The sequence below is a fragment of the Hylobates moloch genome, unplaced genomic scaffold (genome assembly GCF_009828535.3).
Source record: "Hylobates moloch isolate HMO894 unplaced genomic scaffold, HMol_V3 SCAFFOLD_19, whole genome shotgun sequence".
Classification (NCBI taxonomy): Eukaryota; Metazoa; Chordata; class Mammalia; order Primates; family Hylobatidae; genus Hylobates; species Hylobates moloch.
Genome location: NW_026652294.1, coordinates 64,520,572 through 64,538,285, shown reverse-complemented (window position 1 = coordinate 64,538,285; position 17,714 = coordinate 64,520,572). Strand labels below are relative to the sequence as shown.

General features: G+C 42.0%; 1 pseudogene; it reads left to right on the top strand.

Annotated features, from left to right (window-relative positions):
• The first annotated feature begins 7,492 nt into the window (after positions 1–7,492).
• On the top strand, positions 7,493–14,994 carry LOC116458396 (ATP synthase subunit d, mitochondrial-like; annotated as a pseudogene).
• Positions 14,995–17,714: the final 2,720 nt, after the last annotated feature.

Below are 17,714 nucleotides of genomic sequence, written 5' to 3'. Positions count from 1 at the left end.
AGATTATGGCAAATTAAATCAAAGGGGAGTGTATGTTTTGGGAGGGGTAAGAAATTAAAGTGTGCTTTGTAAAAAAGGTTTTGGAAGGGAAAACTGGACACGTTTTTTTCTAAAAAAAGAGAACTGACTTTACTGCCCAAATTTTAAAACTTCTCTGGCAATCTAAAGTATTTATTCAAACATGTATCCTTTTACACTCAACTTTGTTACCTCTAAGAAAAAAGTAATATTAATGTTATTTTTGGAAAAGGCATTAACAGTGTTTTTAGAGAGTCTCACAGATAGCTGATGGGTTTTACTCAATGACTTATAAGTAAAAGAAACAGCAGCATAATTTATAGATTAAATTCCCCCTTCTTTGGATCCAATGCCTCAACTCTTGACTTCATTTGATGTCTGTTAATGAAATGTAGAGAAAAGCAGCAGGCAAGCAACATTCTAGTTTTCACTGACTCTTCCATAACTGGACATTTGTTTGGGGTAGTTAAAGAAACCAGTGTTAGATTAAACAGTGACCCGTAATGTTCCTCTCAAGAGACAGAGACCTAGAGTATTTTTCAATGTCTTCAGACTCTTGATAGTGGTTTTCAGTAAAAGAGGAATTGGATTATCTGTTAACATTATTCCAAACATATTTAGTGAAATATAAAAACCAAAGGAACTACAGACCATCTCATTAAATTCTTGTTCTCCACAAGTGTGTTAGTTTGGGCTGCCATCACAAATTGCTATAGGTTTGGTGACTTAAACAACAGGAATTTATTTCTCATACTTCTGGAGACCTGAAGTCCAAGGTCAAAGTGCTGGCAGGGTGGGCATATGGTGAGGGCTGTCTCTTTGAACTACAGATGGCCATCATCTGGTTGTATCCTCATATGGCACAGAAAGAGTGGGCTCCAGTTTGCTTTTCTTATTTTAAGGGCATTAATCCCATCATGGGGGCCCCACCCCCATTACTTCATCTAAACTTAATCACCTCCCAAAGGCAGCACTTCCAAGGACCATCGCATTGGGGGCTGGGGTTTCAACATATGAATTTGCAGGAGACACAAATATTCAGTCAATAACAAGAGATATCCATTGTTAATATATTTCTCTGTGATAAACAGAAGAGATCTAAGGCTCCAGGGCTGCTTGATGCTCAAGTGTTGTCATTAGAGTAGCTCTCCAACATCACTTTTATGAAATTTCATACCATTTGCAAGGTTTTTAACTTTGCCAGAAATTACTATATTTTGCATTTTATTGCTGGATGCTGTAAGAGACTGACCAATCAAGAGATGAACGTGAAATATGCTTGTGTCAAATAACGTTCAGATGGAGGCAGATTTTACATGTGTTGAGGATTGCAACTGTTTATTTTGTCGTTGTTGTTTGTTGCTTTCCCTTTCCATTTCCCTATACAACTTCTAATTTCAGGAAACTAATTAATAAATTCTTATGTGATGAGGATTTTCTGTATAAATATATGCACACTGTCACTGTAGTGTTAGTTTTTTTCATTTAAAAATTTTAAAAAGACAAACCACCTCACTAGGTCTGCTGAGTCTAGAGCAGTAGAAGGTCTCTGCTCCGGTTCTGTCCTAGGCTATCTCCTTTTGTCATCTTGAGAGGCAGGATTGCCCTGTGAATGACCTTGTCCGCATCAGCATCTCATATTGGACTCATCCTTTCTTGCAATCGGGGCTATCAACCAACCGCAGAGTTCTCAGTCATCCCACTGCAGCCACTACAGCTTCCTCAACACTATTTCTATTTGCTAGTTTATAAAGCCACATTATGCAGGATGCTCCAAAGGTTTCACTTCTTCCAGGCTAAAAGTGTTTTGTTAGTTCTCTCTGCAAAATGACCCTTCCCATGCTGCTGTGAAGTAAGGAGTTTTGTAAATCTCTCAGGACTTAGGTGGGAAAAGACTACTTTCAGGCTGACAGCTTACAGGAAGACACCCCCATTACTCAGAATTCCTTTCCCCAGAGACTTTTCCTGACTGACTCCCTCTATCAGATATCTCCAGAAGCAGCTGGAACTAACCCTTCTCTATTCACTGCCTTGCTGAAGATTTCCTTTTTAACTCTTTCATGTCCAAGGATGTTAGCTCTGCACCAAATATAATGGGCCAAAATTGTGAGCTAGCAAGAACCTAGTCTATAGTAAGTCTACTGTCAGCCAAGGGAGGCCCCATTGCTCTTGCTTCATACAGAAGATGTATATATCATGACCAGAACAGCATGGCATGGGTTATTCTTGTTGGTTTATAATTTCCATTTTCAAAGCTTATTCAGTTATGTTACATGCAAGATAAAAGATTCCCAGGCCATAACGAACCAATGGATAGATGAAGTCTTTATAGACATTTATATGTGGATTCAAATTTGAGTCCTCTCACTTACTAGATTTGTGAATATGGCAATTATTTAATATTTTTGAGCCTCAGTTACCACATCTCTAAATTGGGGTAACAACGTCTTCCTGCTGAAGCCTCTAGGAGGATCAGAAAGTTTATACATAATGCACTTAGCATAGAGCTTGGCAATAAGCATGCCCTTAATAACTGGCAACTATTCTTAATATCAACTTATATGTTCCAAGGCAAAAACAATTTTTTATAATAGTAAAAGCCTTAAAATTGTAACTAGAATTTTATAATCCAAGAGCGCAATGGGTCTCTCAGCCCAGGCTCCAGCTACGGTTGTTTTGAAGACAGGCTTGAAAACAGTTATTTAATACCTCACCCAACCTCTGCCCAATAAAGACAGCATCCAATCAGCTACAGCAACAGAAATTCCTTAAACCTTGGACCTCTTGGGGCTTCACACGTTTCCCACTCAATCAACTTCCTCACTTAGGCCTATAGGCGAATACTTAAAAGAGATCAGTATCTCACCTTAAGAGGCCTATGACAGCCAGTGAACAAATAACCGAATGACTCTTCAATCAGCACCCACCAACCCCTCCCACTTAACAAAATGTGAAAGTGCAAAACAGAAAAAAGGTTTTCCCTGCAAGAATTCCTGTTTGATATACTGCCTTGACCTGTACCTAACAGTTCAAATCATGAAAATAAGAATCTTTTATGGTTACTGGGAAAATTCATAGTTTATCATATTCTGTCGGCTGGAGAGGAAGAAAAGACTTGGCCAGGTTCCTGAGGGAAAGATAGCCTGCCATATTTGCTGAGATTTATGTATGAAAAAGCATTCAGGATGATACTGTTGTGCAAGATGTCCCCCTCCTGCTCAGAGCTCCATCCATGCAAGGTGAAGAGGAGGGGCTTCCAAAACTGCCCAGAGCTGAAGGTAAAGGAGGAAGCAGAACGGGGGTGGAGGCAGGGGGAGGAGAGAAGACACTCAACTGCCATCATTTAAACCTCTTGATTATTTAAACTTCTGCAGAATAACGATTGCATATTTGAAGGAAATACATCTGTTCCTTTCCCTCCCCACCCCCATGTGGTTTTCTAATCCCGAGGTAATTACATTTTGACAAAAATTTATTGAGACATCTGTTTTTTCCCTTAGATCTGCAGGTCACTGTGCGACTCTAACAGCAGCCCAGCAGAGAGCTGCGCTGGAGAAACCGAGCACAATGGCTGGCCAGGTCCAGGGCATGCACGCTGAGCAGGGGTTGAGTTGGAGACAGAAAGGGCAGGCCCTTTGTGCCACCAGCCCACATCTTCTCATGTGTCACCTCGCTTGGTTCACCGCAAGGGCTCAGCATGCAATTCTGGCCTAGGAGGGTGAAGGGTTCCAGGATATGGCAGAGGAGGAGAAGGAGGGGGGCTGGCTGGTAACGGGCTGGCAGTGTGCATCAAGATCCAGGCATTTCCTAAGTTGGCATCCAATATAAAAATAATTCATGGAGGGAAGGGGATGGGGGTGTAATACACAGGCCATATGTTTGAAACCCCTGCCCATAATGGCTGGCTGCGGTTACCAGCGTCTGGTGCCACCAACTACATTAAATTATGGTACCCTACGGAGGCACAGAAATCAGAAAGATTTCTCTTCCTTCCAGCATTTGTTAAAACATGGACCAACCTAGGAACTATACCCATAGATAAAACTTCTCTTTAAAAAAAAAAAAAAGTAGCTTCATTTCAGTCTACTCATTTTGGTGACAAAATCACCCAAACTTGCTAAGTTTTCTTTTTTCACAAATCTCAGCTCCCATAGGAAATGCCTGTATCAGAATTCTACAAGGAACACCTTTTCTCCATGTTTGAGTCTTCTTAAGCTTATTCTCTGACGTGTCCAGCCCAATATCTTGACCTGATGTTTGAAAAAGTGTCTGAGTGACTTGTCTTTGTGCCAAATGAGACTTTGAAACATTCTGAGATGTTTGTGCCATTAAGAATTTAATTGGGAATTTCAATAATTAAAGTTCCATCTCCCTTTCCTCTGGCTTACTGATTAAAAAATAAATAGAAAAAGTTATAACCCAGGTATTTCATTTTCATAAAGACACCAAGCAACAGTCAACTAGTTTCTTTTTCCCAAAGAGTATCAAATGATCATTTCAATGGTTACATATAAATATCTACCTCTCCACACCAAATTTAAGAAAATTAGATGCCCCTGGGTATAATAGAGCTTCTCTTCCACCAATGGATAAAAGGCACGCTATTTCCTGAATTTCTTTACAAAGTAACAAGAGCAAATTCACAACTTTCAGATGAAAACACTGAGGCAGAAGCAAGTGCTTCCTGCCTCAATTGGTCCTCCCACGTCAACCTCTCAAAGTGCTGGGATTACAGGTGTGAGCCATCATGCCCACACAGCTTAAAATGAGTTTTTAAAGGGTGGAACTGAAGGATCTGAAGGTCTTTAAGAAATGCCCCTCCTTCCTAAGGCTCCTGAGTAGCTGAGACAACAGGTGTGTGTCACTGCACCCAGCTAATTTTTTTGTTTTAATTTTTTGTAGAGATACGGTCTTGCTATGTTGCCCAGACTGGTCTCAAACTCCTGACCTCAAGTGATCCTCCCACATCAACCTCTCAAAGTGCTGGGATTGCAGATATGAGCCATCATGCCCACACAGCTTAAAATGAGTTGTTAAAGAGTGGAATAAGGAAGCTTAAGCAGGCCTCATTAAAGCTACGAGTCTTTTTTTCTTTAATGTAAATTATAAGCTCAAAGAGAGTAAAACACTTTGGGGTATGTCTTAGCTTGGCCTGCCATAACAAAATACCATAAATCTGGTGGCTAAACAATAAACATTTATTTCTCACAGTTCTGGAGTCTGGAAGCCCAAGATCAGGGTGTCAGCATGGCTGGATTCTGGTGAGGGCCCTCTCCTTGGATTGCAGATGCCCACCTTCTGGCTGTGTTCTCACATGGCAGAGAGAGGAAGTTCTGGTCTCTCTTCCTCTTCTTATAAGGACACCAGTCCCATTATGGGCCCAGCCCTCACGATCTCATATGAACCGAATCACCTGCTGAGGACCTTACCTCCCAATACCATCACACTGGGGGTTAGGGCTTTAAAATATGAATTTTGGGAGGACACATTCAGTTCATAACAAGGTGTTTAAACTTTCCAACTGCAGAATTATGAGGTTCAAGAAACATTAAACTAGACTATGTTTCATTTTTGAACTTGGATACAATATCCTAAATTTAGGATATTCCTATATTACAATCCAGGAATATCCTAAATTGTATCATGGAACAGGGCACTCATATTTTTTTAAAATAAATTTATTCACTCTTTTTATGCTATTTTTTGCCAAAATATATAGAAAATGAATCATGGAAGCAGTACTAATCATAGTTAAAGAATTATAGAGGACAGATGTGTGTGTGTATGTGATGGGTGGTGGTGGTTAGTGTGTTCAATGTAGTTTGGAGGAAGGCAATAAACATACTTATGGCTGTAACACAGGAAAATCAGTCCTCAACATACACCGCTATCTGCACACTCTAATCTGGGAGCTAAGAGTGTTGCATGCCTCTTCAGGTGCCAATGTGCATGCATGCATTTGTGTACATGCGTGCCGTGTGTTGGGGTGGGGGTTAGGTGGGATAGGAGTCTCCAAGACTCTCTTCTCTGTTGCTCTTCTAAGGCTGCACTTGAACAAAAGTTATAAACACTTCAAAATTAAACTGCCTAAAACCCGTTGTTCCACTCTTTCTTACTGCATCATTTATTCATAAATACACTCACAAAGCCCTTTTTTAACTAATATTTTTTTCTTTGTTTCTCCTCCAAAGCAGAGAAATAGAACAAGAAGAAACTTCCAGGATAACAAATTTCAACTTCTTTAGGTTAGATCTTGCAGAAATACTGGGAGAGAGAATGGATTTTGACTTCTCACTTAAAAAGACAATATTAACACGAGGTACCAGAAATACCAGAGGTATTTCTTGTGCTGTTTCTTGACATGCCATGCTGTCTTCTTCCACCTCTTTCCACCAAAATCCTCTCCCAAATCCATTAAGAAACAACTTAAATATCTCTCCCAAAAGCCTTTCCTAGCCCTCTCCCCTTTAGAGCTCACATAACATTTTTAGCTACCTCTCTGTGCCTCAGTTTCATTTTGCATAACATGAGAAGAACAATAGTACCACGGCATAATGAGAAATCTGTGTACCTTACAGTCTCCCATGCTGGACTGTACTTCCCTGTTCCTCAAGACATGGAATAGTACCAAGAACATTTAGATATTTAATAAATGATGGTTTCACTGACTTTAATAGAATATAACCAGGGAATTTCAAATGGCCAGGCAGATCTCCCCCACCCACCCCAGTGGAAACGGCAAGGGATGCTGCTGATCCTTATCTTGGAGGCAGTGTGAGGACTAAGGAGCACAGGACTGAGAATTAGCAAAGTGAGCTTTCAGCCCCGCCTCGGCTTCTTGCTAGCTGCTTGACACTGGGAAACTCACTCCACCTCTCTGGACCTCTCTGGTTTATCCTCAAGATGAAGGGGTAGGGCTAGGTGATCTTGGGCTCTGACACTACAAGACTCTCAGATAATTAAAACACCTGAACATTTTCTTCCCGGAGGCAGTTGGGCAGTCAGTCCTGTGCATCAGAGGCTGCTGCTCCCCAGAAAACAGCCAGCAGCCCAGGGGGGAAGACTTGGTGCACAAGTCCCCCATTGGCATTTAGGTAAATTACAGAAATCTGTGTACCTTACAGAGGAAAACGTCTCCCTCTCCCAGATGAAAATAACTTGGTCCTTCTCAAGCCTATTTTCCTGTCGGTGACGTATTTGTAGTCACTGTTTCAATTTTCCATTTTGAGACATCATGGGGGCATCTTTTAACAAAAACAAGCTGCACCCAAACCCAGCAGCCTGCTTGGACGTGTTCAGACGCACTCACCAGAACCCATGGGGACTGCGCGTGCATCTGAGTGCTCTCAGGCACACAAAGAGCAGCAGCTGGATGGATGGTCTGCGGAGGGCTGAGCAGAGGGCCCTCTGCCAAACCCTGTTCCTTTAATTCACCTAAACACTGACCTTGAAAAATTGCCCTTTATGGGATGTGATGAGGTGTGAATTCAATCTCCATCCTCACTTGGGTCCTGTCATTTTCTGCGCTGTGATTGCCAGTTGTGCCAGACAACATCAACTGGACCGGCAGAGGGTTGGTGAGATTGACAAGGTCCTCCGGGGAAAACTGACAGCAAAAGGCCTTGCAACCTCATTTCAGTCATGGGCCTCTCTCTTGCCATGTTTTTCTCCTTGGCTGCAATCAAACCACCAAAGGCTGGCGCTGGTTCAGCGGAATCACCCTTGCAGGTTAAGTATGCTGTCTTTGATTGTTGAGCAAAAGGAGTGTTCCTCTGAGATGCAGCTTTGGAAGGTTCTCTGTTCACCCCTTTCCTCCTTAAATTCTCAGGCTCATGACCCAAACCAACTCACTGCAAACTTACTCTGAGTGAGTTAAGGGTGAGAGATAGGAGCAAGCATTCTGCAATTTTTCGTGGGCTCAAAGAATCAGATGCAGTCGATTTAACTTCATCAAATCACTGACAAGTGCTGATAGAGAAGATGGAAAATATGCAAGGCCAGAGAACAGCCAAAATCCTACAGTTTCTATCAGTATTAAAGCCAGATGTTCCACCGACTGTTCACATTTGATAAAACCCGATGACAAAGGCTTCTGCCTGGGATCTGTGGATCCCAGGTTCCATTCATCAGCGCGTGGTTCACGTGGCTACACACCAGGCCAACTGGATAGCATTTAATGCAGCACCAGGCCTTCTGTGAAGACAAAACTGGTCCTGCTTTGTCTGTGGGCTTCTATAGGTTGTTGTGACTTGAACAGATCTGTTTACGCTACATTTGCTATGGCAACGTTTATCTGATATGGACAAAAGATTCTTGAATTAATAACACTTGACTCAGGCCTATGATTCAACAAGAGGTATTCAAACCCGTTTAAGTGAAGGCAATGTTTTCTCTGAAGCCAATTAATACAGCAACAAACCTTTGGCTGAAGTGATCCAAAGTGCAGCAAGTGTTACCATGTTCTGTAAACCGTCAAGCTAACCCTGCAGTGAGTGACTGAAGAGGGGAAAAAAGAAAGAAATGCACATTCAGTTGGCATAAACCTCAGATCATAGCCCAGGCAATTTCACGTTTTAAGTGAGGACTTGCAGAGGTGGCTTTTGTTCATTCTGACAACACTTTTTTACCTCAGCTATAAAGTGTACCCCTGAACACAGAAATGACTGCATTCACCTTCCAACCTTCTTTGCCGCCTTGACAATTGAAGGCTATATCTGGTCCAGTCCTCCTTCAACCTGTCCCTGAGCTGTAGCCCCCACAGGGGTCCGATGGCTTGATTTGATGGCAGATCTTTTCTGAGAAGCAGATGTAGCCCCAGGGGCTCAGGTAAATGGCTTTCCCTCCTTTCCCCCTAAAGCTCCCGAACAGAAGTTTCCTTTTCTTTCCTCCACTGAAAAATTTCCAGCACTCTATACTGTACAGCTAACCCAAAAACAGGCAATGGAGAATGATGTTAATTTAAACTTCTGCCTTATTAAGTAACAAAACCCAGAAATAATGTGATCAAAGCCAAAAGACACAAACTTCTGCCATCTTTCTTGAGATAAAAGCAGTAAAACACCCATTAAATGAAGGAGACTTGGACACTTAATAAAAATAGCTAATTAAGTGTTGGAGTAACTTAGCATTTTGCCTCATGAGTCCTGCAATACTCAAGACTAGCCTGTATCCCTTCCAATCTCACTCCTTCCTGCTGTGGTTCAGGCCATCACATAATTCTTTTTTCGTTCCCTTCATTATGTGCCAGAGACTGTTGTATGTACTGGGAGTACAAAAGTGAACAGTAGACCAGATTCTGGCTCTAGAGCAACTTATACTAGCAGTAGTGGATTTGGTGAGCAGGACAGAACAAGCAGGTGTTAAATTCTTAGACAAAATAAATCAGCGTAAGAAGAATGAATAGGGGTGGGAGGAGACAGGGGCTGCGTCTTGGCCATCTCATCAAAACCCTGAAATGCCCATAACAGTTTCTCTCTTGGAACGGACCTCTTCTCTTTTTGTGTGTCCTGTTACGGAGTCTATTTTTCAGTGGTGTGAGTGAATTCAGTGCTATACGAGTTTTCTTCTCTCCTCCTCCTCCTCCTCTTCTTTTTCTTCTAGTCTGCAATATTTTTGAAAATGCCTACAATACGCCAAGTATACAAAAAATAAAAGAGGCGCAGTGCTCAACCAATGAGGGCCCACCACCTGGCTATGAAGGCAGAAGTTCACATCAATAACCCTGATCGGTATAAAGCTGTGGCTTCCTAACTTTGCCGGGCGACAGAGCTATGAGGGGTGAGTTTAAAATGCAGATGCCTGGAATCCACTCCAGATCCTGCCCAAACGAAGTAGTGTAGAGTGGGAGGGGGACCGAAACACTTGAATTTTAATCAACCCCCCCCCACAACTAATTTCAACGTATAACAAAAGTTGAGACAAAGATTGAGATCTACAGTATCAAGGAAAACACACTGGACTTGAAGGGCAGAAGTTACTAAAGCTCCTTAGGACAGACCCGCAGCCTTATTAGGTTTGGGATTCTGAGCTTATAATAGTAGCTAGGCCCAGGTGCAACTCATTCAATGGAAACATTAATGAAAGAAGATATAAGTTCTAATCCAGAATAAATTTGGTCCAGGTTCCTGTATAATAAAAGAAATAGTATCACCTCTGATTAGTCTTGTGTAATTTAAATGAAATAAAATATGAAAGAACTGTTATTGTATTTTGCAGATAATAGATGTTCTGAAATCGACAGTTTTCACTAGCCTTGGCTTCTTTCTATAGATGTAGATCAATGTGATAAATGCTGCAGTGGGATTTAAATTTCACTCCAACTTTCCTTCCATTTTTTTTTTTCCTATGAGCAGGAAAATATTTAAGAGAAAAGCATCCTTATTTCCCATTTTTCTTGCTAGTCAATACTAATGGATGGATTTTTTTTCTTTGCCTCCAGCCATTTTGATGAGAAAAGCACAGATAACACTCATCGCTAGAAGCTGACTATGTACACACTGGTAGCCAGGAAAATCCTAGAAACATGGGCTAGATGGACTTTTCAGGATCAACTGACCCAACGCTTCTGTCTTTTTTTTTTTTTTTTTTGAGACGGAGTCTCGCTCTGTCACCCAGGCTGGAGTGCAGTGGCGCGATCTCGGCTCACTGCAGGCTCCGCCCCCCGGGGTTCACGCCATTCTCCTGCCTCAGCCTCCCGCGTAGCTGGGACTACAGGCGCCCGCCATCTCGCCCGGCTCATTTTTGTGTGTGTGTGTATTCTTAGTAGAGACGGGGTTTCACCGTGTTAGCCAGGATGGTCTCGATCTCCTGACCTCGTGATCCACCCGCCTCGGCCTCCCAAAGTGCTGGGATTACAGGCGTGAGCCACCGCGCCTGGCCGCTTCTGTCTTTTACATCAGAAACTAGGGGCCAGAGAAGGCAATTATTTGTCCACGGTCACAGAGCCAGCTAACGGCAGAGCTGAGACAAATACCTAATGAAATGATGATTTTCAAATTTTCTGTCTGTGGTCTTGCGCCCCAAGGATCATGAAGGAGATAGGGAGTGGGTGAAAAGAGTGGAGGGGTCCTCCAGTCTTACTTCAACTAGAGAAAGTCAGCTTTTTATCTCTTTTGTATAGTTAAATGTCCTCAGTATAATTTCATTTGAAGACACAATTTTACCACTAAAGATAATTGAAAAACCCTGCACTGTACCACCCTGGAGTTTTTGTCACGGGTTGTATTATTTGTTTCCTTCCTACTACCTAACTCATTGCAACCGTTATAAGAAAGCAACAAAACAATTTTAGGCATTGTGCTTGGAGCCTAGAGTTTCCATGTTATCTTCCATCCAAATGTCCTTCTTCACTAAATAAGATCAAAACATCACGAAACTTTCACTGAACATGTACAAGAGAACAAATTAATACAAGAGACCCCATAGGTTTAAGATTGCAAGTGCTTAGGGGATAGTGAAAACCAAATAAGGGAAGTCTTCTCAAATATAGGGTTGTAGATTTGGAAGTAATTAATTAGCTCTTCATTATTAGAAAAGTATTTCAAATCTGCTTATGGTTAGAAGGTTAAGTCTTAAGGTTCCCCTTAAGACTTTTTAACCAAAGATAAGTAAAAAGTCTAGCTACGATTAAAGGTAGATGTGCCAGGGGCTGCTACTTGCTTACCCAATGGCCATTCTCTCCTTGTGAACAAACATCAGTTTTACTAAAGGAGGAAATGGGCTTATCCAAATATGTATCCAACCTCCCTTGCAGTTGGGGGATGTCACGTGACTGTATTATGAGTAATGTGATAGGAGTATAAATGAGAGAAGAACTCCCCAAATATCTCTTAAAACAAAAATTGGCACATTTGTTTTTGCCTTTTACTCGCCCAGTTTTTCCTGTCTGAACGTGGACATGATTGCTGGCATACCAGCAGTCACCTTGAGAGCAGGAGGATAGGAATTATACCCTAGGGCTAGGCACGGTGGCTCACACCTGTAATCCCAGCACTTTGGGAGGACAAGGCAGGTGGATCACTTGAACCCAGGAGTTCAAGACCAGCCTAGGCAACATGATGAAACCCTGTCTCTAAAAGAAATGCAAAAATTAGTGGGGTATGGTGGCACAAGCCTGTAGTCCCAGCTACTTGAGAGGCTGAGGTGGGAGGGCCATTTGAACTTGAGCCAGGGAGATCTGATTGTGCCACTGCACTCCAGCTTGAACAACAGAGCAAGACCCTGTCTCAAAAAAAAAAAAAAAAAAAAGGTCGTACGAATGGAGGAGCACAAAGCTAGAAAGGCCTTAAGTCTTTCACGGCGTCAGCCTGAGTGCCCATCTCCAAATGTGTTTTTCACATGAGACAAAAAACAAACCCCCAATGTCTTCAAGCCACCATTTTGTCATTGTGGCTGTTGTTTGTTTTGCTTTCTAAGATTTGTTACTAGCAACCAAACAGAATTCATAGCTTCATAGGCAAACCAAAGTACTATAAATGAAGCTAAGCTTAAAAGCATTTCCTATGTAACAGGAAGTATTACCTGCTAAAAATCTGCCCAAGAAAGCTTGTTCAGGTGAGACTTCCTGACTTTTTAATGTTTTTCCAGCACTGAAAGGTTGGAAAGTGCACATGAACAGTAAATACATGGGCAGCTATCCAAAGAGAATCATTTTATGTTTACCCAGCACCGTACAATGAACAGTGCTGGATACGTGTTGTCCATGTGTCTATATTCCTAGGACTCAACTGAATAAAAGAAAGTGAAAATTCAAATCATTTTCAAGACAGGCTTATAGTATGTGAAAAGGCCATTTAGGGCACACCACTAACTTTGACAAGACCATTTTCAGACTTGCCATATGACTGTAATATTAAATGACATCCATATCTACCACCCCTTTGTTTAGTCTCTGTATCAGTTCTCTTGGGCAATGTAGACTAAAAAGCATAAAACCACTGAGTCTCAAGTAGGGCTTCCAAAGCCATGACGAAGCATAGGAAGTGTGCATTGAACACATTTGTATACGTGTCAGGTATAGAGAACAGCAGAGTCAAACAGAGCACGTCTTTTGAAGCCCTGAAGTTGACTAATGAGCTGGGTGGAAAATGGCATTGAGAGTGTTTCCCTCTGGCCTCTGCAAGACAGAGGCAAGCAGCCACCCTCAGGATATCTGCTCAGCAGAGCACTGGGGAGATCACTGGGGAGCTCAGAGGCACTCAGATACAGTTATCAGCAGACACAGCAGCAAACTGGAGAGCCAAGAGTGTGGCCATCTGAATGCTAGAAGCAGCCTACCTCAAAGACCTTCAGTGGAGACCCCAAATAGGAAGGACCAATAGTGGCCAATGATGCTGATGGACACATAAAAGATTGTGATTTACCTAGCGGCATTTTTAATTTCTATAGGCAGGCAACACTCTATACTTACATAATAAGACAGAATGTACAATATAAGTGTGTAATTGACAGACATACCATATATTCTATGAGTTAAGAGTATACTGACAGATACAACAGATACACAACATATCCTATGAGTTAACAACAGAAAGTGAGGCTTACAGAGATTAAATAAGTCGTCCAACATCATATAGCTCATAAGTGGCAGCTAATATTCAAACTCAAGGCTGTCTGCCTCTAAAGCCCATATCTATAAATCCCATACCATGTAAGCTCTCTAAGAGGAAGACCTTCCCAAAGTTGGTGGCTAGGGGCCGTTACTGAAGAGTTGTAACTAAAGCAAGGGTCTTTTTGCTTTGATGAAAATGTTGGTGCTAACCTTTTAAGTGGTGGTAAAAAGTGATGCACAGCATTGAAGTGTGGAAATGTCCTTGTGTTCTGAGAAGAACGTGTGTTGTGTGTTGACGTCTCCAGTGGACGCATGAGGTATATGCGAACAGTGGGTTGGAAGACAGCCTGCAAAGCTTTAAACTCCAACCAAAGTAAATAAATGCATCTTACTGGGGTTTTTTAGGGCAGTTGTGGCCACATATTAAAATTTAAACTTTGTGCTTCAGGAATGGGGAATAAGCACAGGGAAAGTAGAGGAAGCCATAATCTAGAAAAATAATGGAATTGCTTGGTATAGGGCACCACCAAAGCTTAACTGTCTCTGTGATAGTGATAGTCAGTGCATAATTTATTTAAGCTTATTGCAGTGTTGAAAATACTTCATGAATCCCTCATTTCCATCTTCATGAATCTACAAGGAATCTAAAGAGTCTAAGTTGGAAAACAATGGGCCTGGGGAAATTCATTATGGGGAAAAGTGCAGAGGGTGAGGGAGAGATCACTATCACAGAGACAGTTAAGCTTTGGTGGTGCCCTATACCAAGCAATTCCATTATTTTTCTAGATTATGGCTTCCTCGACTCTCCAAAACCTGTGATTGTTCCCCATTCCTGAAGCATAAAGTCCAAATTTTAATACATAGCCACAGCTGCCCTAAAAAATCCAGTAAGAGCCGCTAGGTGCTGCTGTGGATTATGGGCCGCTGGGGTCGGTGAAGGATCCCAAGAGGGCTGGGCAAAAACTTGCTCTAAAAATCATTGACTGGGTAACTTCTTGGGAGATCATATCCCGAAACCAAAAGGCCATTGCTAATTCCCTGACATCCTAGAATGAGACTCTCACCTCCAGATTGGCTATTTTACCTGAGAATCCACCATCTATTGGCTGGACTTACTACAAGGCCACTGTGGCCAAGGCAGGCTTGGTGGATGACTTTGAAAAGAAGTTTAATGCCCTGAAGTTTCCTGTACCAGAGGAACCGCTCAGGTGGATGCTGAAGAAAAAGAAGATGTGAAAACTTGTGCTGAGTGGATGTCTCTCTCAAAGGCCAGGATTGGAGAATATGAGAAACAGCTGGAGAAGATGAGGAACTTAATTCCATTTGATCAGATGACCACTGAGGACCTGAACGAAGCTTTCCCAGAAACCAAATGAGACAAGAAAAAGTATCCCTATTGGCCTCACCAACCAATCGAGAATTTATAAAACTGAGTCCAGGAGGAAGTTCTGGCCCTTATATTACACATTCTGGACATTAAAAATAAAAATAATTATGTAGAAAAAAATCCAATAAGATGCATTTATATACCTTGGTTGGAGTTTAAAGCTTGCTAGATATCTTCCCAACCCCCCCCCGACTGCCTTCATGTACCTCTTGTGTTTACTAGAGAAGTCAACACACAACACATTCTTCTCAGAACATAAGGATACTTCCACACTCCAATGCTGTGCATCACTTTTTACCACCAACTAAAATGCCCTTCCTTGTCCCCACACGGCAAAATATTATCTGTTCTTAAAGGCCAAGCTCAAATGCCAACTCCTTCTAGAAGCTTCCTTCAGGCCTGATGCCCTACTTTACCTCAGCATTGCCCAAACTGAATTGCCCCAAGAGAATGTATTGCCCTTTCCCTTTTTCACTTTTTTTAGGTCTCTATTTGATACTGTATTGTTGTTTATTTATTTCGCTTAAGTGTGTCTGTGAGCTAAGTACCATAATTTATTCATATATGAATCTCTAGAACATTTCAAGTTTCTGATATATATTGAACAATCAAGATAGAATGCGTGAATAAATTTTTATAATATATAAAAATTATATATATTTATTGTGTACAATGTGATTTTTTTTTAAACAGAATCTTGCTCTGTTGCCCAGGCAGGAGTGCAATGGTGTGATCTCAGCTCACTGCAACCTCTGCCTCCTGGGTTCAATTGATTCTCATGCCTCAGCCTCCCAAGTAGCTGGGATTACAGGCAGGTGCCACCATGCCCAACTGATTTTTGTATTTTTAGTAGAGAGTTTTGCTATGTTGGCCAGGCTGGTCTCGAACCCCTGGGCTCAAGTGATCTGCCCTCCTTAGCCTCCCAAAGTGCTGCGGTTACAGGTGTAAGCCACCGTGCCTGGCCAACATGATGTTTTGAAATAAGCATACACGTGGAACACTCAATCAAACTAATTAACTTGATTGGCCAGGTGAATATCTCTGGTCTAACCAGTAATCCAGGTGCTCCCCTTTTGGCACTCACCATTCTGACCTTCGAGCTACTGATTGCTGAACAGATGCTATGGTGTGATCTCATTCATTCCATCTTTAGCCAGCAAAAGGGTCTCCTGAATGCTCAGTGGAAGTGTGTCTTCCTGTAACTTCTAACCCTTAGTCCAACTTGTGTTTCTTTGAGCCTAAGTTACATCACTCTTCCATGTGATAGAAATTCAGTATTTTACACTAATGGATGACCCAATCCTTCCAGGTAAGCTTCAACGGTGTTATCAAGCTATCAACAGTGTTATCAATTCAGTTTTTCTTTATACTTACTGTGCCTATAGTAACTTTCACATTAGTTCTTTACAGTAAAATAGAGTTTCCCAAAAATTGGGGGATGTCACAGCTTCATCTCTGCAACAAGAGTAGGAACTTGGTCAACCATTAGTGTGCAGGCTTCTGGTCACAGGTGTGTGGATTGGAGAGCATCTGCTTCTTCACAAAGAGCAGCTTAGACAATGGAGGCCTCATGGGAGACAAGATATCCATCATTATGTGTGAGGCTTTGTGTCCGGGCTAACTCAGCAGTTCAGAGAAATAGAAGAGTCATCTAGGAAGCTTTCCTCAACTTCTCCTCATCAAGACATATTTAATACTCTAGATTACTCTCTGCTGTTGTTCCAGAAAAGAACTTAATGACTTTCTTCTTCCTTTTTCTTAAATTAGAAGCAAGAAATATACTACCTGCGCAATATGACCATGCCATATTAGGCTGTGCTTGTTGGAATAAGGTGTGTCTACCTTTAAAAGTAAATCAAAACATGGTTTTAAAGGATGCCACAAGTTAAGCAACATAAATACTTACATTAAGCTTCACTAATCATTTGGGATCCATTGGCGGAGAACAGCACAACCAAAAACCCAAGCTTGCCTCTGCAGGAGAAGCTCTAAAAAGCTCAGGCTGGGTCTCAAACAGTGATTCTCAAATCTGCACATTTGATTCACCTGGGGAGCTGTTACCATTAGCCAGGCCCACTCCTTTATGAGATTCTAATGTGAAGCCAGTATTGAGAATCACTGGCATAGAAAGAAAATGGTGGCCTGTGGAAGTGGGGGTCACCAGAGAAGCTGGGAACCCCTCAGAAAGAAAGTCCCCAACATCAGCAGAGAGCAGCTAATTTTGCTCATTATCCAAGAGCCTTGGACCACTGTGCCTCTGGTCTTCTCGGGTGAATAAAACCCATATGTCCCTGGGTGACCAAGCCAGTCACCACTTGGTGGTGGCTCCAAGCCAAGCAGCACATTCCCTCTGCTGGCTTCTCCCTCATCAACTTCTTGGGCTGCCAGATTTCCTCAGAGGGAGCCTCAGGACACAAAATGAATGGGGAGGTCAAGGCAGCTGTGGTAATACCTCCCAATATTGTAGTCTTCCTTAACAATCATCCCCCACCTAAAACACTCAGGAGGAGACAGAGCAGCCCAATAATAACGATCACATTGATAATAAAGTATCTAAGTGTCTGCTATGTGGCACCAAGCTAGATGCTTTGCATATATTATATTTTTGCAAAGGTATATTATCTCTACTTTATTAATGGAGATTTCAGAGCTCAGAGTGGTTAGTTAACTTGCCCAAAATACACAAGGCCAGAACGAGCCCAAATCTATCTGGCTCTGTAACTCATGTCTTTCTATGCCATATTGCCAGTCCTTAACTCT